The sequence below is a fragment of the Passer domesticus genome, chromosome 8, assembly GCF_036417665.1.
Source record: "Passer domesticus isolate bPasDom1 chromosome 8, bPasDom1.hap1, whole genome shotgun sequence".
Lineage (NCBI taxonomy): Eukaryota > Metazoa > Chordata > Aves > Passeriformes > Passeridae > Passer > Passer domesticus.
In genome coordinates this window covers 47,967,623-47,992,360 of record NC_087481.1, presented here as the reverse complement: position 1 = coordinate 47,992,360, position 24,738 = coordinate 47,967,623, and the positions used below count along the sequence as shown (strand labels likewise).

The following is a 24,738-nucleotide window of genomic DNA, read 5'->3' as shown; positions in this document are numbered from 1 at the left end:
CTAAGTAATGTACTACCCTTAGATGCTGGCTTACAGGCAATAGCTATTGTCAAGTTACAATTATTTTCAAAGTTATCATGGCCCATAAATTCTTAACTTATTATAAGAGATTCTATTCCCTTTTTTTCAGTCTTCCACATCTTTGGTTTTATGCTAATCTAATGCCATTGATTCTGTTAGGGGAAAAAGGGTGTGAAGCTTCTTGTTGAATTGAGTTTGAAAAGGAATTTCTTGAACAAATCAATCCACTACTGCCCTAAATTGCAGCTTTGCTTTTTGTAGTCCAAAGCCCCTCTAGGGATCTGGGCCTGGAGCCATCAGCTTGTCCAGCCAAGGATGGATACCCACTGTGCCAGGAGCAGCATGGGCCACTGGTCCTGCCTGTAGCTTTTACTGCTGTCTCTAATGCCATGAAATACCTGAAGAGATTTGGGCCCCTAGAAATGAAACACTTTCCATCTGCAGAGCTGGATTCAGCTCAGGAAGAGCCTGGCAATAACATTTTCATACCTGCATTAAGTCCTTACAAAGCTCTTAGTGGAAGAACTGTCCCATGGATCTTTATTGCAGCAATGAGCCCTCTCACTGAAGCTCCTCAGGTTTCTGAGATGTCTCTTGTAGGGCTGGGCACCATCACCTTGAAGTTGCCTCAGTCCATCCAGGCAGTGAAAAGATGCTTCGAAATACTGGACATGAGCAAAGCATTCCTGGGAAGACCTCAGATAAAATTTATCTGAAAAAGGCAAAGCATGACTGTAACAGTTGGTAGAAAATGCAGATAGCATGGAAAAAGAATAAAAGGTAGGCTGGGAGAGCTGCAATTTATGAGGAGATCTTTTTGTGTAGTCAAATCTGTATTAGTGCCAGCAATGTGGGAAGTCAGTGGGTGTCTGATTATCTTCCCCTGAAGACAGAAAAATTGCCATTGTAACATTTTTTTTCGAAATCAGATGAATTTAAAAATGATAATTGAGTGTATATATAGCAGCATTCTTTTCTTTTTTTTTTTTCCTCATTTCCTTCCACCTTGCTTTCTCATTCAAAAGTTTCCCCTTCTCATAACATTGGGAGTTTGGAGCAGGAATAATGTGTTTTGTCTTCAGCTTGAGTTCAGTATGTGTTTCTGAACTACTTGGCAGGGAGTGAGGGGAATCCCTTTGTAAAAGCTTCTAAATAAATTCAGTATCAATTTAAACTATTAGAGGAAGTTAAATAAAAATAATTAGGATATTAAAATACTTTGAGCATTTCCAATCACTGGTTTATTGCAAACCTGGATCTTTTCCAAGAAACAATAATAGAATGAATACATTGGAATGTTTCCTTCCACTTAAAATGAGACCATTTGCTCATGGAAAGATGATTGATAACTTGCATTAAACACAAAACCAGACTGATTTGCAGACAAGTGTGAGGAGGGGCTGGAATAAATGTCACATTAACAAAACATTACACAGATGCACATTCACACACAATAAGTGTATTACCAAAATAAAAAAGAAAACAACAGAAAAGCTTTCATAGCACCTCTTCTCATTAGAAAAATATTCTAACCCTGTGCAATGTAACTGCTAAATACAACCTGGCATGGGGAAAGAGAGAGAGATTTAGAGATTCTGATTGCTCTAAACAAGTTCAGAAAAAAGCAAGGGTAGGGCACCGGGGGAGATAAATGTAAGCTGATTGCAGTGTCGAGTCATTGGCTCTGTCTTTTTTTCTGATTCCTCTACCATCTTTCTTCACAAGTTAAAGAATGATGTCTTCAAAGCTCTGTGGCCTGCTGGCACTAGAGAGCATAAATAAGCTGGCACTGTGCAAGTGTCAGTCTGTGGGAGTTTCCACTCTCTTCTCTCTGCCACTGCCACAGAAAGGCTCTGTCTGGCAGCTGCCACACTCAGTCCTTACAGGGTTTGTTTCAAGCCCTGCTGCAGGGCCAGCATGCCAGGGTTACACACAAGGCTGTGCCTGGGCAGGGCCCCGCCAGCTGGAGGGAACAGGGCTGCAATCAAAGCCCAGACTAGTCTTGAGCAAAATACCTTGCTTGGTACTAATATTTTTAGTTCCTTCTGGAACAGAAGAGTAATTTACTGTATCTTCCTATCAGCTTTCCCTTTCTTTCTTTTCCTCCCCCTTGAATAAAATGAGAATTGCTGTTCTGGATCAGACTAAGTCTGTCTATCTCAGATGGTATCCATTTACAGATTCTCAGGGAAGAATATAAGGAACAGCATAAACATTCAGCTACCTCTGGTACAATCCTTCACATTTCTGAAGCAAGAACAAATAGCAATCCCCTCTTCTGTTCAATGGAGTCACTTCTTGGGTGATCAGGTGTTCACAAACTTGCAGTATCACCCAATGTGCCCAATGTAGACACTACATAGGATTCTAGTTCCTGCTGTAAAGATCCTTGCACCTTAACCTCCTAAGGAAATTAATCTGGGTGCAAACAATGTATGTCAGAAGAGACAGAAGGGGAATGAAGAGTGCTAGACATAGCTACAGCCTACATGAATTGGGAAGAGAAGTATTCTTCTGCAGCTTATTTGAAACAAGGATAAGCATTTTTGAATCAAGTGAACATGATGCTGCCAACAAGAGACTCCAGGGAAAGATGTGTATTACAGAATAAACAAGAGAATTCTGAGTAGAGATCAAGATGCTGGATTTACTTGGCATTTCATAGTGCCGTAATTGTAGAAGGAATCTTATGTCCCTGTCTGGCATTTGCAATTCAGGAAGGATATTGCCCATTGCTCTAGAAAGAGGAATGAGTGAATCACTGAAAAACATGTCCCAAAGACAAATATTTAAAGAATTAAATCTAATAGGTTTTAAAAGAGATGAAGTAGCTTTATTCCATTTCATATGGTTTTCAGTGGGGAGAATGAGTTTATTACTCAACCTCAAGCTGATAAAGCTACAGTAAACCCAGGGATTAGAATGCGAAGTTGAACAAACAATGTGTGATAAGATATACATTTTTAATAGGGAAGATATTAATCATTACAATAGCAAAACAAGAACCTTCACTGTATCACTGAGCAATTTTAGATTAGCATCAAATGCTTATAGATTTAGCTTGCTTTGTTTTCTTCCTAAAAATATTCTTTAAAAAGAAACTCAAACAGAATGTAGTTCAAACTAGTTGCAATATCCCCATTATACAAGTAATCCCTTAGAAGTGCACTTTGGATCCCTTTTGGGTTGTATAATGTATAAGCTGATGACTCCTAAAATACTTAAGGATGTTCAGCTGCAGCTGGTGGAGCACAACTCTATCTCTGCAAACATATTTCACTGCCATGGCAAACAAAACCATACCTGATGCAGTGGGCCATTGATATTTGAAAGTAATTCCCTTGGTTTTTAATTTATATGCCCTAAGATCCCTGTTTAAAAATGTGTTCCCTTTCTCATAAGTCACTGCATAACTCCCTACTAATCCCCCTCATTTACACTGAGTATTAGCTTTATAGAGAATGGTACTAATTAATCCTGCATAACTGTAATTTAGTGGCTGGGCTGCACAACAGCATGAGAATTAGCATGGCACTGGGTGCTGGGTTATCAGATCCATTTTCTGGGTAAGTCCTATTATGTTCTGTAGGACAGGCAGGCACACAACGAATTTAATTACACAGCCTTTCAATCAGCTTGCTTTAAGCCTGGGAACTATCTTCTAGCTCTTGCACTTTACAGAAAGCAGTGCTTTTTCTGAAGCTACTCTTGCACTGTACTTGACTAGCTACTCAGTCTGCTTGGATACTAATTATTGGTAGTGGCTAATGACCGTGACCTTGCCTGCAAGGTCATATTCCGAGATGACACCAGATTTATAAATATTCTTTTAAATTGGTAATGATCAGGAGTAAAGATTATGATTTACTGTGAACAGCCCACTAGAAAGTGGAATGGAATGAATGAAATGGAATGGATGAAATATAAATGAAATATAAATAAACATATCACAATAAAAATAATTTCTACTAATTAGCAGCATATGTAAAAAAATAAATTAAAAAAAAAAAAACAGAAAAATAAGCAAATACAGCCTCAATCTCTCTTATTGATGAAGTGTGATGTTGTCATACATCATTTTCCCCAAAGGGGAAAAATTAAGCATTGTCCATTAGAAGACCTGGCTTATACTCGTGGGTCTGGCAGTGACCTACCTTAATGGATCCCTCATTTGTTTGCCTGATCCTCTACTGCTCTTCTTTCCTGGTTTTGTTCAGTCTCCTGACACCCACAGAAACCCATCCCATGGAGCTGACTCACACTGGCTCAGTACTGTCTGTGGTTATAAAGAGCAATTTGAAGCAGTACCTCAAATGTACAGCAGAACGAAGCAGCCTTTGGAAGTTCTTCTCCTGGATATCCAGTAATGAGGCTCCTAGTTTTGGTGGCTTGGTTAAGTACTTCAAGTTCATTAAAACATCCGTATGTAGGCCTGCTTATTTTTCTTCTCTGTCACATAAGAAAAAAGAGATGGCATAAGAAAGAGGCTTTTAGGCTAAAATGTTGGGATTATAGAGATATATCACTGTATTTCACCAAGAAAGGAAAAAGCAAACCCAAGCAAATGAAAACAGTCAGCTGTGAGAAAAGCAGCACAGGAGTACAAAGGGAATGTTGAAGATTCTCCTTGTTTCATTATTTATATTTCCCCACAGTGGCAAAAAACCACATCCCTATATTCCATATAAAATATAATGCACTTAATTGATCTAAGTAATTTCAAGGCTGCTGAATAGCAGAAGCCTTCAGAGTGGAATATTCTGACTTAATGATCACATAAAATTGCTCAAAGTGTTTTTAATGTCATTGTAATTTCTGAGTTTATTTAATAGTTGAGGGGGAGCGAGGGTAACATTAAGAATCATCTGCATGGCTGGCATGGCTGTATATAACAAATGAGACATGCCCATGCCACAGGAACCATTATTTGAAAATGGCTGCAGTAAAAATGCAGTTATACTGAGCATTTGCTTTAGGCCATGACACGGTTTAATGAGAATGATATTGCATTAGGATTCAGGACACCTCAGATTTGTTTCTGAGTGTTTGACCTTTTAAGAGTAAGATCTCTTTTTGATTCCACTGATTTCTTGCTGTTTCTTTCCCAACCTCAGCTATCCAGTTCATAAAAACTTCATCTAAGAGCTGTATAGTTGTGATCCACTTTACACCTGCAGAGTACATGGTAAAGAAACTTCTGTGTATATATATGGATATTTACTACAGAGCCATGGAATGATCTGGGTTGGAAGTGACCTTAAAGATTACCCAGTTCTGCCATGGACAGAACTACCTTCCACCAGACAATGTTGCTCAGACTTCTATCCAGTCTAGTCTTGAATATTTCCAGGGCTGGGGCATCCACAGCTTCTCTGGGCAACCTGTGCCAGTACCTTACCACCCTCGCAGTAAAGAATTTATTCCTAATATCTAATCTAAATTTACCCCCTTTCAGCTTAATGCCACTTCCCTTTGTCCTGTCATTACATGCTCTTGTAAAAGGTCTCTCTCCAGCTCTCTCGTAGCTCCTTTAGGTACTGTAAGGTGCTCTGAGGTCTCCCTGAAGCCTTTTCTTCTTCAGCTGGAAATCCCCAGCTCTCTCAGCCTGTCTTTATAGGAGAGGTGTTCCAGAATCATCTCCCTCACATGTTGCAAACAGCTGCCTTTCATCCAAAATCATCAAAACCATGGTAAGCTTCCAATACTTTTTTCACACTGGCCTGAGGCCAGACTCTCTTGCAGAAGAGGATCAAGACATTGACAAGCCAAAATTGCAAAGCCACTCTGGGTCTGTTTTGAAGCCCAGGTGGGTGTGATGTAAGCAGTCTGCCTGGGCACTTCTTTCAAAACAATGATCCTGCAGCAGCAGCACATCTTGCTGGGTACCTTTATTTTCCCCAGCCTTGTGTTTGCCTGAAGTTGAAGCCTTTTTCCCAATTCCTACCAACACTGTTCAGAATTATTTTGCAATATTAAAACAAGAATTAAGATTTTAAATCTAATTCCACATTCTTCTCTACTCCTACCCCTCTGGTCTGTTTGAAGTTATTTTAATCTCCTCTCAACCTTCTGGTTTTTTTCCTATTGGACTTGTCTAATTTGCCTCATTTCTAAGTCATGATGGTATCCTCAAGACACCAATTCATAACTTCCTCATGTTGAAATTGTTCATTAAAATCTAATTTTTACCACCTAATTCCGACTTTTGAGCTAATGAAATCAGAGTAATTATAAACATCCATCTTGCAACATTGCACATTGACATTTGAATAGAAAGACTCAGAATGGAAGAAAAACATCACTGGAGAACTTCTTTTCTCTATCTGCAAAAGATATTATCTCAATCATAAATATATAGATTAAAATTCTCTTCTCTAAGTTCATCTCAATATTAATTTTTATACTGCCATTAAAGTTTGTCCGAACATCAACCATAAGGGACCATATCTAATTTTACATGAGATGTGTTTGGTTTGCTCAGATCCATTATTTAACAAAGAGAACTGAAATACACAGAAAGAAAGGTACAGCTCTTGCTGTATTTGATCCAGAATTCATCAGGAGTTTTAACATCTTCCAAAAATATTAGACTATATTGAAGGAAGGAATCACTCAGGAGAACTTTTAGTACTTTTTTTTCTATGCTTATAGTTGATGATTCCAGACTAGATTAATGGCTGAATTTTACAGGCTCACACAGGCTAAGACTCCCTGTGACACTAAATAGCTATTCACAATCTTATAAGGTTATAAGAAGAATTTATGTTATTTTTAATTTTTTTCAACCTTTACTAAAAGTTAGAGACACTGATAGATGTTAATATATTGCTGCAACAGTCTGAAAAATGTAAGGATGGGGAGGGAGAGTCAGACCTGTTATAGGCTAAGGTGTTATCACCACAATATGGGATTCTGATCCTGGTTGCAATTATGCAGTGACAAATAAGTTCAAAAAAGTTTAGTTTGGAAAGAAGAATGGCAATTCTGCATACACACCATTTAAAATAAGCTTTGCAAAATCAGAGGTAAGGCATTGTAAGGATGACCAAATAGGTATATTGTTATCAGAAAAAAAAATTATTGAAAATTATTTATGTAATGTGATCTGTTTGTATAAAATTTCTGTTGTTCCCTGCCTAGTTTCGTGCCAAACTGCTTTGTGAAGTGTGGGGATGCTCACTTCTCATTTGGGCTCCAGTGAGGCAGCCAAACCTCAGATTGCCTTGCAAATGGGCCCTGCTGGGCTTCCTGGTCCTGCCCACAGAGCCAAGAGTCTGGATGAGCTGAAAGCCCCAGCCCAAAGCAAAGTTCATGTCCTGACTATAATGTGCAATTTGAGAAGCAAGGCTTGAACTCTGCTGCAACTGGCAGTTGACTAAAGATGATAGTAAGAGAAGAAATTTCACTGTTTGTGCTTATTTGGTTTTGTTTTTTATTTTTTTTTTAAATCTAAGAGTTTAGATTTATATTAGGCTTAGATAGAACTTATTCTAATTTTTCAACATTATAGAAAGTAATACTTTGATGTTCTGTAGCATTTTTTAAATTATTTATTCTATTTTTCCAAAAGAAGCAGTAGATATAGTCACTAAGGAGAGAGTTCCTGGGAAGAGCAAAGATGCCAGACAGATATTCTTCACTCAAGAGTGCCTCAGCCACAACAGTCATGCTCTCTCTCTCCATATTTTACACAACAGCTCAAAAGAGAAATTTGTGCAGTGAGGGCAGCTAAAGTCATCATTGCCAGTCCCCACAACATACAATTACTTTGATTCATGCAATCTGCCTCTGTGATGTCTCACAGAAAATACATCATAACCACCAAGACAACTATTTAGTTATTATGGCTAGATGATTCTAAATTCATTTGAATCAAAAGCTTCAGGATCAGCTGTTTGATATCTTTTGGCAAAAGTACTCCTCCTGGCAATGAACAGTGGATTCACAGAACAAACACACAGGGTGCTTGTTTCAGACCCAACATCAGTCAAAGGAAAATATCCTTCATGGACATCAAGTCAGTGCACAGGGAATGGAGGATGGTGTGGTTCTGCAGCAGAGAGAGTCCTGCAGGTAAGAGCAGGTTCAGGAAATTGTCCCCTGAGGATGAGCACAGGCTGATCCTCCAGAAATTTGCAGCTGCAATTTTTCAAGCCAGAATTGTGAGCCTGGGTCTGCCATAATTTTGTAGTTGGTCTTGATGAGATAGCTGGAGGCACACTGACATTGTTTGGCACCCAGGGTTGCAATGACTTTGGATTTACCATTCATTAGCTCTTGTGAAAACAACACAAGAATTTCATCTTGTGGCAGTCAAAAGAGAATGAACCTGACACTTCCTTCTACCCAAATGTTTGTCCTGTTTCAAAGCAGGGAATGTCAAGCCTCTATGGCAGCCTGCTGGCTCTGATTTTATTTGGAATAATGCATAAGGGTTACTCTGAAGCCAATTTGCTTTTGGAAATGAAAAGGTTCTGGAAATTGCCGAAATTGAGTATTAACACGTACAGAAAAAGGTCTCAAACACAGCAGTCTTACAACATCTATCATTTACTTCTGTGCCAGTTTAATGCACAGTGCTTCAGAGGTGCTGGCACATAGCTTTCCAAAAGATGTAAACAACAGAATGAATATTTTCAAAGCACTGAACTGGGAGAATAGCACTTACAATGTTTTCAGCAAAGCTAATGAAGAGAGGATATGGAAAAAAATATCCAGACCTTGTAATGTCTTTGCCTTCAATTCAGTCCTTAGTCAAGAAGATTTTGTACCAGAAAGGACCAAGTCAGGGATTGCCAGGGCAGTTAAGCCAAATCAGGTCCCCACTGCAGCCTAGAGCTAAGCAAAGAGATGGTATAATTGTCTGAAATCCTCCTCTGGGCACTGAGATCCACAACAAAAATGCTCAGACGCCAGTGGTGGCTTGTCTGTCCCACTGCAAAGCCCTAAATATGGGTTAATACTATTCTTACAGGATCAAACAGGCAGCAGAATTAAGGGGAATTGATCCTCAAGTATGCTCAGGCCTGTTTTCTAATTTTCTTTTGCATGATTATCTGAGCCACTGTCTTTTGGTCCCACATACCCACGCCAGTAGCCTGAGTGCTATTGGCAGCAATTTGTGTAATTCATCAAGAAACCATGACAGGGTTTATGGCATTTATTATTGCATTCCATGACCTATGATGCAGCTCTCCATATAATACTGTAAAAAAGCCATCCCTCCTCACCAGGCTTTTTCCCGAGTTTAGACACCACAAGCATGAAGAGGCCATGAAGCAAAAGAACAAAGCTGCACTTTTAAAAAGGTCTTGGCTGGCATCATCTCACCTAAGCAGAAAGTCTGATTAGGGAGTCTGGTCACCTTTGTCACCTCCTGTCTTCAGAGAAGAAACAGGCATTGATCTGAAGAGATATTTTGAGCTCAGGTGCAGCTTCTCCTGTCAAGGTTCTTTTCTCCATCTCTTGCAGTGGAAGTGCATGACATCTGGGCACCTAACTTGAAAACCTCTTCTTTTTTTTTTTTTTTCCCACCACTGGGTGTGAACTGTTAGTCCATGGTTTTACATTATTCCCATTCTCTAACATATTATCCATATTTCTCTCCCTGTGAATCCTCAAATTCTTCCTCTACTTTTAACTTATTTATTTCCATCTCCCACTTTGTTTGCAGTATTCGTTCCCTTCTTGCTCATTGAACACTCAGCAGTTCAGTTTCTTTCTCTCTGATCAAACATGATGTATTGAAGTGGATGATCATTTAACGGTCAGTTTTCCCAAAATTGGTTTTGAAGAAAGTAAAAACTGGACTGGAACTTAGATACTAATATTAATTTGATTAATACTGTTAACTAAAAAGAAAATATTTTGAAAACATATATAAAAATATAATTACAACTTTTATCTTTGAACTGATTTTTTTTTTGTCAAAGGATGTAAACAAACAGTTTAAAAGCTAAAAATATTTTCCCTAAAGAGATTTTTAAATTATTATGTGACAGTAAAAGAAGTCAAGAAAAAAGGAAAAATCTCAGAACTATTAATTTCAAGTTAAAAAAAATACCTCAGTGAGGTTTAAAATGAGCATTTTACTGTTTTTTAGAATTTGTCTTTGTGCTTTTAAAAGTTTTTTTTTTTTGCTATTAAACTGTGAGCAATTTTTTAAATCTTTGGTCTCCCACAGAAATGAAAGATCTATTACTCACTAAATTTTGTCTTCAGCTCTTCCTTTCTCTTATATTTTTGAATTGTCAATTCTCTCTTTGTCTGGATGCCATCGATATTATATTGTCTCTACATGATCTAGTCCAAGCTCTCACACAACAGCACTCCCTGGTCTATAAACACTAACAAATTAATGCTACACTCAATGGAATGAAGCAGTGCTGTTGACAGAGATTGAGGGCTAGCAATAGAGAAATCATGGATGAATTTGCAATGTGAGAGCAGAAAAAGGAAGGGGATGCAATCTTAGGCTACGGTCAGAGAGACATTACATTATAGAGGAAAAAAAGCCAATAATTTTCCTCTGTACAGCTTGACTGTGGCTGCACCTGGACTATTTGAACTGGTTTAGGACAAATTAGGGAAAATATCTCCAAAGGAGCCCCTTATAGGAAACAAAACCCTCCGCACCTTCCCCCCTCCCCACCACTGGGTTCGGGAAGAATTTCTTCAGAGGGGAAGTGGAAAAAGCTTGTTTATTAAAGAACAACAAAAAAAACACTCCCAGCACAAGAGAAATAGCCCGAGATGGCAACAGATGTTTCACCAGTCCAAGGGGTCGAGCCGTTTCTCTCTTCGCTGCGGAGGGTATGAAGCTTCTCTTGCAGACCCCGGACAGAGCCCCTTGCCCGGTGCCGGTCCGATATCTTCGGGGGGGAAAAGGGGGGGGGGGGGGAAGGGAAGGAAGGGAACAACAGAAACCGGGGAAAGGAGGGAAAAAAAAAAAAAAAAAAAAAAAAAAGGCGAAAAAACAAGCGAGCTAAAAAAGCAAGAAAAAAAGAAAGAGAAGCAAAGCTAGAAGAGCAAGCAAGCAGCCAGCCGGCCAAGCAAGCATGCAAAAAGCGCGCCGAGCCCCAAGGCAGGGGCGGGGGAAGGACAAAACGATAGACACAACAAACGGAGCAGGGAACAGAAACCACGATTTGGGATAATAAGCATGAAAATGTCCTGTCCCCACGACACTATTATATTCATTCCAGGGCACTGGAAGAGATATTGACAAAGGGGTTTTCAGAGAGAAGTGCTGCAGCAATTGGAGAAAGTTTAAATGAGATAAATAAGACAGCTGTGCTCCTCTGGGCAGCATGGGACAAACTGGAGCATAGCTGGGAGCTAAGTGCATGCTGCCAGGGGGATTGGGATGTGGAACAGGCTTCACAGCAAGATCAGAGCATGCCTGATCTGCATCTAGTCTGCATCTACACCTATAGCTACAGCTACAACAACATCCTTCCCGTTCCTTCAGGAAAAAAACTTCTGGAACTGTTTTCTCACAACCAAGATGCATTAGCAACTTCCTCCTTGTCTGTGGGCAGAATATTGTCCCTCAGAAGAGTAAAGCTCCAGAGCATCTGCCAGAGGTAGTGGTCTCTGACCAGCTGCAGGGGCTGGACCTTTGGGAACAGCTCAGTCCACTCCAACTGGGAGAGGCAATGCCACAAATGGGTGAGCTCAAAAATCTGTCCTATTTTCACTTCCCATTTTCACATCAGAACTTGGCACAAGATACTTAAAGAATGGGCTACAACAAACAGGATTAATAATGGAATAGTACAAGACCCAGCCAAGATGAAGGTCCTGATATTCTTTGGTTGTTTAAATATGTACTGTGGAAAGCTTTGAAATATCAAGCGTTTAAGCAAACATCCTGTGACAGCATTTAATATGTTTGTATCAGATTATGCAGAACATTTGCTTTTCACGATACTTTGAGATCTGCCCTGCTCACGACCAAGCTATAAATTGTATTTCTGCAAGAAATCTGCCCCCACCAAAGACACACAGCAGGCTACTGCCCTAGCCCCAGAGAGTTCCTCTCCTGGCTTCTGTGGCACATCTGAGGAAGAAAAGGTTTATGCAGCCAGCTGCAAGGAACTGTGAGTTGAGAGTAGGTATAGGAGCTAAATTTCCATGCTGATCATAGGAAGAACTTGGTGTTCCAGAGTTGAGTACTTCTGATGCAGGGAGCACAACATACAGGGAGAGCTGTAAAAAGGAAAACACATCGCCCTAAGCAGGTGGGAAAAGGACCTGATCAAGCACTTACCAGCACATGGCTGCTTCCTGGAAGATTCCAGTGTCCTCAATACTGCATTCCTTAGCTCTGTTAGGACCTTGTTCTCTGTTTTAATTTCCTTTGTTGAGCACTGTGTCTCTGAAGACTTGATACACTTGAGAAGCCAGGTGAAGCTCGAGGAGTGTGGGGCAGTGAAAGGCTGGCTCTGGAGGCCACATCTCCAGGGAGAGCCCATCTGAGAGGTCAGAGCATGGTCCTGTGATCTGCAAGAGCACAGAAGAAACATGAAGACATGGAGGATTTAATTGGAGGATTTAACTGGGACCTGAAAAAAGCCCCCACTCAGCTGAACATTCTCAGTGGAGGTATGTGGTGACAGCAGAAATACTGACTTAAATGCTACAGAAAGAAAATAAATCTGTTGTTCTTTTATAGGTAGGGGATGCGTGTAGGAGATTTTATTAGGATAAAGAGGAAAAATCAAAGTCTAGTATATACACCCAGGAGGTATTTGAATCTAAGAATTAGTTTTGCAGTAAGAAGTAGAACTTGCTAACTGGCTCAACTATAATTTAGAAATCCACAGTGAAATGGCTAATTTATTATACAAATTAGACCAAGGCAGAATAAGGCATTCTGTTTAATCATAAAGATTTGGGGGTGGAAGTCTTTTATTTTTGAGCAACACTGAATATTCTATAAAGTCAAATATTCTCACTTAAATGAAGGTATTAAAATGGAGGGAAGAAAGTGAAAGAGGTCACACTGTTTCATCAGGATTACTTTCAAGTAGTTGGTCTTTAACTCATTGGGTTTTTCATGAGGAAAACTGTCAGATTTCTCTTGAGCTAATTTAGATGCTGTATGGTGTGAGAAGTGGCTAGTTAAATGACTTAAATAAACCAAGAAAGGTCAGGATTTCTTGTCAATATTTCCGCCTGGGGAATAAGTATGTTTTCTTTTTCTCTGCCCTCACAATGTAACATGCCTCCTACTAACTTTAGCAATAAGTTGAATATATGCTTGAGTCACCAATTGGTTCAGAAGTGCAGATAATTCTTATCTTCACAGTCAGGAACAGTGCCTGCCAGGAGGGAAATCTGAAGCATGTTTCAAGTGTTTATCACTAGAAGCTGAAGTGTGTGCAGTACTATTTCCTTCAAGAAATTCTGTGTGTTAATCTGGTTAGTAGCCAAATTTGTGAAGATTATGTTAAAACTGTAGTCCTCTAGTCAGTAAGATACCTAAATCTCTCTTCATCCTAACCCCTTCCATGTTTTACCTGGCCTGTGATTGCCTTCTCAACTCAGTTATGCAAAGGTGCTTCCTTGAACTCCTCAGGTTATCCTGACCTCCAGTGCTTCTAGAAATAAAAATGGATGGAGTGAAAGAAATATCAGCCACCCCAGTCTGCTTGTCTCCTTATTCCAAGCAGTTTGAGAGGGGAAGTTATGGAGCAGGTGAGACCAGAGAGATGAATGCTGCTTTGTCACTGGGAAGGCAGCCAGAGAGGTTGGTTCAGACCTGATTTTCCTTTTGTTGTCAGGAAAGTTCAGCATGTGACATAATGCATAAGATCTGGGCATGCTTTGACTTTTAAAGGCCTGGTCCAAACATTTAGGAAGTGGAGACAAGCTATCCATTGAGTTCATAGGCTTGAGATTTGGCTTTAAAAGATCCAGAAAAGTTCCTGAATTTTAGAGATGCTTCTGTAAAGAGTTCCTTGGGGAAGTGTAATTATTTTTAATCAATTTTTGGGATTCACAAAGTAAGCTGCTGTTGATTATATGATTTATACATGCTCTCCACAGACTTGGTGGGGCTTCATGCATCATTTTACAGTGATTTTTGCTTGTTATGGGAGCTGCATGGTAATAGTTGTTTCAATTACAAGCCTATTAGGCAGGTAATTGACAACACAAGTATACTCTAAAGTTACACTCTGCTTGCTCCAATACATGTGCTGCATTGTGGTTTTAGGCAGGCAGTGCTGATAATCAGTGAATAAATTATTACCTAATTAACTACTTCTGTCAGAATCCCAGCTTCACTCAAGAAGTAAGTTGGCCAAGAATTTGTTTGTCTCTTTCCTTTCCCCCTCCTCTTTATCATCTCCCATGATGAAAAACTGTTCATCTGGATAAGAGTCTTGCCCAGACCCTGGCAGCAAATGCACACTGTCAGCTGTAATGTCAACAATCAGACCTCTAAATCAGATCTAATCAGATCTCTCATAGCTGAAGAAGGTCCCTGAGAACAAAAGAGTGACTATGCCTGAAAGTGGATTCCAATTAATTGGATCCTTGAGAGAGATTTCTAAAGGAGTCACTGGTATTCAGTTCAGCCTAAACACCCCCAGAGACTTCTTGGAGGAGCTGTAAATGAGATCTCAAGTGCCTTAAAAGTTTTAACTCATTTTCCTAATGTATCAAAAAAGTCAATAGTGATCAAATCCTGTGTGAAAGGATACACACAAATCCAAATTTTTTTTAAGCAAAGAAAATATCAGTGTCAAAATCCAGGTGTTCCTTTTGTTCTCCTTGTTTCCATCAGGAGAATGTACAGGTTTCAAAAAGCATTCCTCTGTGAAAGACTGAACAAGAAAGAGAAGCAAGAACTGTCCTCTGAAAACTTTTAAGCAGCCTTTTGAGAAACTACTCTATTGAGAAACTGATCTATTTATGTTATCTCCAAAACATTAATTATTTGTCAGCTGTGATAGAGTTATGGTGAAGACAATAAATAAGATTCTCATATCTCTTAATTATTCTTAAACATTTGGGCTTTCCTAGACAGCTACATAAGATAGAAGCTGACCTTGTGTCTCTCAAAGAAATTATTACACATGCTTTTCATTAAATCTTGCCTTAGTACACTCATGACCAGTTCAGAGTGTATGAGCTTCTGCTTGGAGATGAATTTCCCATCTCCCATGGTGAGATATCACAGATACATTCTGCATTCAAATGTCTGAACTGTCTGCTGTGGAGTTGGAAATAGTGTCCTACCATTTCAGAGAATTAGCAAATCATAAGTTTTGTCTGATTGCTGCTGCTGTTGTTCCTTTCATCACCAAAGATCACTGTGTATCTCCAACATGTAGTGTGTTGTATATAATTTCACTCAATTTTACTCCTTTAGTGTGCCCTCCAGCTTTTCCAGGACAGGAGGTGCATGAAAAGTCTCCTCTTACAGTAACAATTTCTCTTTAATCTCTGAATCTCTGAGTGTAAACTGACTTATAATTAGCAGCTTGATCCATTTTGTTCAGAGAGAGTCTAGTAAGACAAATAAGGAAATGAAATCTGTTTCATCTTTTCCTTCAAAATATTGCTTCTCTTGTAGCAGCTCAGAAGCAGAAGAAAAAAGAAACAAGTACTACTTTGATACTGCCAAGGTCCAGGGAATATGAGAATGTTGTTGGGTAACAGGCACAGCAAAGGAGACAAGAGACTGCACTCTTTGTTGCTGACTGTGTGCAAGTGAATTGCACTGCCTGTTTCCCTTCCCTCCTGTTTGGGCTGCAGAGCTGGTAGGACCTTCTCACCCAGCCTCTGCTCCTCTCCGTGGGTCAAAGGACAGCTAATTAAGAGTTCTGCTTGTAGAAAACAGGTCTAACTCACAGGAGTCATTTGTGATGGACAGGTGATTATCTGCATTAGCCATATTTTAAAGCCGTCTGTTTTCACTGCTTGAGGTTTCCAGGTGCAGTCGTCATTACCGACAAAGCAAGCACTGTGGCACCATAAAATGCAAGTTTAGCTGCAGTTATCCTGCTGATCCTAATCCCACCAATCTTGTAATGGCATGTGATTGACAACCAAAAATCAGCAGAATATTGGATTTCCTACAGTTCAGTAGGCTGCCAAGAAACTTGTTTCAACTTTTCATGATAAAAAACCAATTTCAGTTATGAAGCTCTCCTCAAGATCTCAGTCTTTCAGGGAGTATGCATGCAACACTCTAAGCATTTCTGACTGAAAAAGTCCTTGAATGAGAGGTTCCTTTTCTCAGGTGTTTTGAACATTCCTAGTGCACTGGAGACCTGACTGCAAATAATTTTATTATTATTTAAAATATTTATTTATTTATTGTAAATGATATTATTTAAATCTATTATTTATTTGCTTTACCTGAGTTGTTTATTTAAGCTTAAATTTCAAGGTGCAAACTCCAAGTTTATATTTCAGTTTAATATTTAATTCTTAGATGCTGAAATAATGCAGGGTTTTTTTTTTCTTTTTTTCATTTCAGTTCACAAGATTAGACCCACAGCCCATCTCAGATATTTCTGTCTGGGACAAAAAACTCAATGAATGAGGGAAATAACACTCAATATTAAAATGATAAATATTTATCAAAAAAATAGGAAGTTCAGACAGAAACATTTAGGAAAAGAAGCCTGGTCATTTCATGTCATTTGCTTAGAATGACAATGTTACAGTTTATGTGAGAGCTGAAATTAAGATTTCAATTGCCTCTAAATTAGCGCACATGCACACACACGCACAGAAATTAATAAAACCCAGAAATAGAAAGGACAACAACAATGGGATGCAGAGGGGTTTTGATTATTTCAGCATGTGGCCTAAAACGTGGCAGAATCAGCAAGATGCAGATTTGCATAATGTAATGAGACTGGAACCAAAGTATCAGGAAGACAGACCGAGTGCTAATTAACCAGACACTGCAGTAAAAACACCAGCATGGCAGGATAGTGCAGCGCAGGAAAGCATTCCAGGGACAAATGGATAGCAGTGTTAATTGCATTAGAAAAAACCCCAGCCCTACTGGCTAAAATCCTCTGGAGCTATTGCTGCAAACTTCAGCACAGCGTTTGAGAAGTTTGGTGTGAGCTGGAAGTTGTTTGGAGCTGCAGATCCCTGACAATTGCTAGACTGGCAAAGACCCTGATCAGTCATTGTCTGAATGGAGCCGGCCCAAAACTACAGAGGGAACAACAGCACTGAGATGAAGTAAATCCTCCATCCCCTCTGGAAATGCCTGCTGTTTGTAGCTTGCTTTGGTTTTAATCTGTGTGTGCAGAACACTGGGAATACTCTGCAAAGGACTCCATGCCCTCTTTGTTTGGTCCTCTGGCAGCATGCCATGGCTGCCAAGGAATAGTTTGTCCCTCTTGTCCCTCTTCCCTTATTCTGAGGACTGAAATTTGAGACTGGGATTACTCCCTTGTGCATAAGGCATCCCTAATCACCCAGAAAATCCTAATGGTTTCATATGCCTTTTTCTTGCCTCCAGGATTGTATAACCAGAGCTAAATTGATAAAAAGCTTTTTTAATAAAAGAATCATTAATATTTAACCGCTGGCATTAAACTTAGAAATGTATGTGTGTCTATTTTACACAAATGCCTGCAATCACCTATCAATAATTCAGGCACGTGAGTTTCTTTAGACACCTCCTGCAGCTGTGTTAACCCAGTCCTCTCTTTCTTTCTGAGACTGAACAGCTGTGGATGTGTGGGTAACTGTAAGAGGGAAGAGAATTCTGCAGGACTTCTATGCCCCTGTGTACCATGCTCATGGAAAGGAAGAGGAACAGAAGAAAATGCTTCCCAAGCCTGAGGCTTGCTTGCAGAAGCATCTCATAAACTCAAGCAGCAGTAGTTTGTGATTTTAACTCTGACTTCCCCCTCTACAGCCTGACAGCTAAAGCAGGACCATCATGGGGGTACAATGTTCTTTTCTCCAGGGAAAGCCTGGTTCTCCCTTAACAGCCTGTTCAGAGGGAGCAAAGCTCACTCAGAAGGCTCAAGATGAGGCCGTTTTCTGGGAAGAGGTCCAGTAAAACTTCAAGACGCTTGCTTTTTGCTTTCATTAGATACATGTTTCTTCAAAGAGTGTGTTAGGTAAGCAGGAAAGATTTCAAAATTCTGCTTAGTAGCTAGAAATTCTGACATGTTCATTAGATGTGTTAAATGGTTGTTTCAGGTACTGTCACCTGACTGCAGAACTGTTCCAGCAGTGAAAAAGCCTTTTTACAAATGAAATTCTGAGTACTGAAAACAAGAAGTCATAGGCAATAGATGGGACAAAAATATTTTGACAATCAGCTTTGATAAAAGGAAAAAAAAATAGTCACAAATAATTTATGCAGTAGGTGAGATATATTAGTTGAGCAGGCTAGCCAAAATCTTTTGCTGACTTGTGAATGACCACACTCTACATATCTAACTCTATGTGAGGATATTCCTCTTCCACAATTTCAGTGGAATACCTTGATTTATTGCATCTGGCTCTTACTCATGAATTTAGACACCTTTGAAGATCACTTAGAGGAAGACTAGAACTGGTGTTTCTCAATCAGGTAAGGAAAGAAATTAATCCCAGTCTGAATGTTTTAGTCAAAAGGGAGAGTGAAAAAGAATTGTTCAGTTTTATTTTTAAAAAATACCCAAAACTCAACCCAGATGCTTACATTTTATATTTCTGAGATGTCAACACTGAAGTACCTTTTCTGTTCATTACCTGTGGACTGGTGAGCACCATGGGAAATAAAAAATATTGTCATCAACTCCCTTCTGGTATATTGTTTAGTAGAGACTCAGGTTCATCTGCAGACAGCCAATGAAGGATGCTGAGATGAAAAGGCCATAAAAGGAAATCATGTTGAGATGGGAAGAGGTAAGGCAAGGGCACCTCTTTTTCTCTCCTCTTCTTTCCCTTCTTTTCAAGCTCATTAGTGTTAATATACATTGAGCCATCCCAGCAGAATTAAAGCTGCTTGTTTTGTATAATGTGATCCACTGCATCCCTAATCACTGCCCCCCAGGAAAATAGGAAAGGTCAGAGGTTTCTGTATACCTGATAAAAAAATCCATCAGCTCCATTTGCATTTGATACCAGTGAGAGGTTGGACCTGACAATTCTTCTAATTTCAGTATTTTCAGTCAGAAGATACATGTCCTGCCCTGTTCCCATTTCTCCTTAGTGCTGCCACATTCCAGGTACATCTTCCTTCTGGGGACTGCCAATGACTTTTCCAGAGGTGAAAGCTGGTGTGAAGGGAGTTTCTACTCATGAACAGAGCCCACCTCCTTGGAGATGGGTTCACCTAGTTAGCCAGAATGAACTGTGTCCCTGAACTATTACAGCAGGCACAGGGGAAAAATAAATGTTTTCTGACCACATGGATGAGTGCACATAATGCTCTTAAATTATTTTGACAGTTTCCTCTGGGCTTTTACTTCAACTTACAAGGCTCTTCACTAGCTGGTACAGATCATTCAGACAGTAAAGTATTGCCCATGGCCATACATTACCTGCAGTATTTATCATATATACTTGAATCCATCCCCACAAATCCCAGGACTAATGCAACCCTCAATCATGCAGGCAACACATGCAGAAAATAGAAAACAGCATGGGGCTGCCTCCTTGGGAAAAATCTCAATATATCAGTGCATAGTTATTAGCTTCATTTGTTAAGGTATGTCATGATCACAGCCACACTGTAAGGCTTGCAGTGTTCACTGATCTCCCAAGGAAACTCAACAAATTTTTGATTTGAAATATCAGATGCTGAAACCCTACAAAAACTATATATTTGGATTCCAACCCCAATTATTTTTATTTTAACATTATGCAGCGAGAAAAAAAGAACATGAAAAAGATGTCACTCAAATGACAGCTATAATTACATCTAGAGAAATGGATTTTTGTCCTTCCTTTTGTGGAGGTGTATCTTTAACCCACTTCTTGCTTCTCTTTGAATTACATTCCTGACAATTTTCAGAGGATATATTTAAAATATTTTTTGAAAATGTATTTATTTGTTTGATAAGGTTTGACTAAATTGTTTTGGTTTTTCAGGTTTTGGTTTGCTTTGTTGGTTTTTTTTAACTCCTATTATCTGAAAGGTTTTGCTCATTATCCATTAGTATCACCAATTCAACCAGCCTCAACCTGCAACTTAAAAAGAAATATTTTCTGGAAAAACAATAACAAAAATTTCCACATCAGCACCACATGTTCTCTTTCAGTTAAGTCTGATCTCACATTTGTACAAAAGATATTACAAATCTTCCTCTCCCACTGTCAAAGTAAATTCTACATTCACATGGAAAAATAATCATTAGATTATACAACAAATTAGATTAACACCCTAAAAAAAGTACAAATCCCAGCAGAGAATTAGCCCTTTCTGATACAAGACCATTCAAGTTTGCTCCCAGGCATTTCTCACCCAGCAGGAAATTCAAGGAAAATGCCAGTAACATTTGATATTTTGAGATGTAGCTGATGGGAGAATTTTGACCCGCTGGGTTGTGGTGGGTTTTAAAATATTTTTTGTATTGCAATTCATTGTTAAAAAAAATAAAAATTAAAAAATAAAAATGGCCGAGTGCCATCAGTCAAAGTTTTAATGCAATAAGAATAATTATGTTCCCAGTCCATTAAACTTGTGACATATACTCTATAAATGTTCCAGGGAATAAGATGCAATATTGTGATGGTAAAACCTGTGTCTGCTGAAGGGAAGAGTGCCACTAAAATAAAGAGAAACATTGTAAAGAAATGGAGATTTTATGAGGTCAGGTATGGCAGGTAAGCATGATGAAATGCTAATTTATATCCTTCACAGTGCAGACCTTGCTGCTTGCACAGGAGCTAATCTGCTGTCAGTGGAGAAGAGCCAGTGCTGGAACAGGCAGCACAGCAGAGATGGACAGACCTCTCTCAAAAGTGCTCTCACCAGCCCAGGGCCTCTGCATCACAAAGTTCTTGGCTGCTCTCTGCCAGGGTTCTCATCCTGGCATGGTGCAATGATTTCCACAGATCTGAAAATTCTTCCTAGTTCCCTGCAAGAGCAGATTCACAGTGAGAGAAGAAAGTGGGATAGCACAGAGCAGCAGATTCCTGGTTTGGAGCTCTCAGGACATGGAGCTTTGAGAAGTCCTAGGACACCCTGAGGCAGGCCAGGCAAACTGGGCAGGACAAGGACAGATTCCCTGACAGGTGATGGATACTGCACAGCCACCCCTCCATCAGCACTGTGTCTGCACACAGCCCTGCTGGAGCTGGAGGATGGTTTTACTTTTAATTTTCAGGCATGATTTTGTGTTGAGAACCAGTCTGTATATGTTGTACTTTATCTATTTTCACACCCAGGCGCTTAGATTTGGTAAAGCCAGACCACCTCACACCAGTGCTCTCTAAATGAAGCATTCAGACTCTTTCTTTCAACATGGCATGCTCAATTCTAGAAAATGTCTCTTTTCAAGAACAGAGTCTTTTCATTAATAGCAGCAGTTTTTCAGTCTAGCAATGAACCAGCTCCCTTCATTCTTCACTGGACTTCAGCCTTTTGCAAACACACTGGAATAACACACAATAGGATCCAGGACATATCCTTTCTACCCACACAGAATATGGTTTCTGGACATTTTCTATCACTTTGATTGCTTCTTCAGCCTAGAGAGAACTTTTCTACTTTTATACCCTTCACACTAGAGTAAAGTGAGAGTGCAGTTGCTTCCACTATGCAGGTAACAAGAAGAAAATAATGGAAGCTTGACTGTATTATGGAATAACAAGATTCTATCTTTCCTCCCTTCCTTCTTTTTATTAATTCTGTTGTCAGCTTAATATCCATGAGACAGAAAACTTGGGCAGTTTGGAACAAGATAAGAATGGCAAGATTAAAAATAGAGCCTTAAATGCTGTTCAGTAGTTTGGGAGCATTCTTTATTATAACCTATGGAGGAATTCAAATAGAAAAGCACAGCTGCTTTGGATTCCTGTCCAGAGACACTGCACAAGCACAGCTTGCATAAAAATAAATGCTTTGCATACTAAGGAAATGGCCTCTTATTTGCCATAGAAACATTCTAATCTTATTCCTCCTTATTTTAAAACCATCTATTATAGAGCCTCAGAGTAGTTCATTCATATTTTTGTTGAGATAATTTTCATGCCTTTGACCAGTGAATGATTGTGTCCTAGCCAGGACACAGATATAAGAACATCAGCCTTACAGGTTAATGCTTCTGGTCATCTACTAACTAATCCCAGAAGTTAAAAGATCAAATACTGTCTAAAAATCTCTTTAACAACCGATTCCCATAATAACAATTAGGTGTTCCTCTATGAACTTCACTCTCTGGTATATCCCCCTCAAACTTTACTGGATTGCATGAAGAATATCTAATGTCAATCTGATATGTTTAATATTCATCTTACTACACAGTGCTTAACAGGACATGTTGTATTGTTAAGGATGTTGCATGAACCATAACATTTTCAAAGATAAATGAGGCATCTAGGACATTCAGTATTATCACTTTGATGAAACACTGATTACTGGGGAAAATACTATGATTCCTCAGCGATTCAGATCTTTATATCACAGTGAAACATTCTTGGCATGTGTTCTTCAAGGCCAAGTGTAAATTTTTATGCAAGAATTATCAGGTGATATTCTATGGGTTGTGCCACTTAGGAGACCAGCAAGAACAAACTTGAAATCTTTGCTTCTGTAGATCACAGACTTAACTAGCATTTATAGAGGGTAAACAATTCTTGTGCTTTGATGAAAGAAAATTGCTTCAAACTTGAGAAACATTTGACAAGGTTAAAAAAATGGGCAGTATAATATCAGTGCAAACAAACACTAATGACTGTGAAACCCAGTAGTGACATATTACAAATTCTGTCTCTATAACACTGAACCCCAGAGGACCTTAGCTGTTCTTTACTGTGAACACCACGTTCCTCAGCACAAACTTTAGCATCTCTACTTCAATCTTCTGTGTCAGCCAAAAAGGCAAATGCCCTAACTGAAGAGTGCAAGGAATTGCTTCTACACTTTGCTGAGTTTTAATTTCACTGCAAATAAAAGCAAACCAAAATAAGGATTTAGCACCACAGAATACTAAATGTGTTCCTAAAATTCTGGGATCCAGATGCAGACTGAATTAATTTATGTAGATGAAAGCATAGAAATGAGCAAGATGTCTCTGCAGACTGCGGGATATGACACAAGCTCTGTTCAAAAAACTTCCCAAGATTTTCTTCCCTCTGCCTTTTTCCTCCTTCCCGGGTGTGTTCTTTGTGTACTACTCTTATTGCATCACATCTCACCACTTGGTAAAGTGCTGTTGGAGATCTTTAGGAGTAGAGAACATTGGTGGATGCATTTGGGAAGGGGTGACCAGCATAGGGTAGAATCACAAGCTGAATCAAAAAGCAATCTTTCCAGGGTTGCTCTGTGCTCAGTTACCACCTGCTCCACTCTCAGTGGCTCTGAATCCTGTAGTGTTGCACATGATACACCCTCAAGCTGAATAAATACCAATATCTCCATTTTGGTGCTAATGAAGCAGGTGATGATCTCTTCTCTGTGGTGACAATGACAGGACCCAAGGGAAAGGCCTGAAGCTGTGTCAGGACAGGTTTAGGTTGGATATTGGAAAAAAGTTCCTCCACCCAGAGGCTGGTTGGGCACACGAGTGGGCTCCCCAGGAAAGCACTAGGCCTGCCAGAGCTCAAGTAGAATTTGGACAATGCTCTCAGGGAATGTGACTGTTGGGAATGTCTTGTGCAGAGTAAGGAGTTGGACTCAATGATTCTTATGTGTCCCTTTGAATTCAGCATATTCTGTGATTCTGTCATTCTGTGAATTAAAGGCTGATCTTGTGATGAAGAAAAGAGAGAGGCATTTAATTCTTATCCTCTTGGAAAACTATCTATTCACCTTTCAAATCTGGGTAATTTAAGCAGACACAAGATGTAAGATACAGTGCTGTGTAACAAGTAAATGGCAGAGGAGATTTAAAATATTTAATTCTAAGTCATTGATTCATTCATTCTGTTCCTTCTGAAGAACAGACTGCAGATCAATCTTTAAGAAGTCTTTGATGTAAGCAACATTTTCTTACCTTCACAACAATGAAATTGAGGGTAACTCAATTGAAGATGTAAATATTTTTCTCTGTATCTACCCACTCCACAAGATGTGTGTTACATCTTTCTGTCACAATTAGAAGTGTAGTACTGAAGCCTCAAAAGCCCCATCTCTAGTAATGGGGCATGACAGAGTATGGAAAATGTAACAGGACTGAAACCACTCCAAAAATAAACTTTAGCTTTAGTGATCAGAGATAACCTGAGCCATACCTGTCTGCTGGGTACCCTTTCTAGTCTCTGTGCTGAAATGATAATGTTCACTGAGACACACAAACATTATAATGATGACTATTTACCCAAGACAACTTCTATCATTGCCTGACATCTTCCAAACAGTTCTATTTCAGAAACAGGACCTACTTTCTGTACCTTGCTGGCCTTGCTCCAGAGTTAAAAAGACCCTTTTGGCAGCAGGGGCCACTGAAGACCTCATGGACATGTGCAATGGTGTGTGATGTGCAAATGTTAAAGCTAGAAATAATCCACACCATACCACTGCCTAGCATTACTCAGGGGTACAGACCTCATCCCAGAGAAGTACAGGGTCCC

General features: G+C 39.4%; 1 long non-coding RNA gene across 1 annotated transcript in view; it reads right to left on the bottom strand.

Moving 5' to 3' along the window:
* The window catches only part of LOC135306780 (uncharacterized), a 51,444-nt gene that overhangs the window by 3,361 nt on the left and 23,345 nt on the right, over positions 1-24,738 (bottom strand). Inside the window, exons 2-4 of the long non-coding RNA XR_010367552.1 lie at positions 12,293-12,525; positions 4,330-4,470; positions 511-733 (exon numbers count right to left, since the gene is read on the bottom strand). This is a non-coding gene — a long non-coding RNA (uncharacterized LOC135306780). The remainder of the gene's footprint in view (positions 1-510; positions 734-4,329; positions 4,471-12,292; positions 12,526-24,738) is intronic.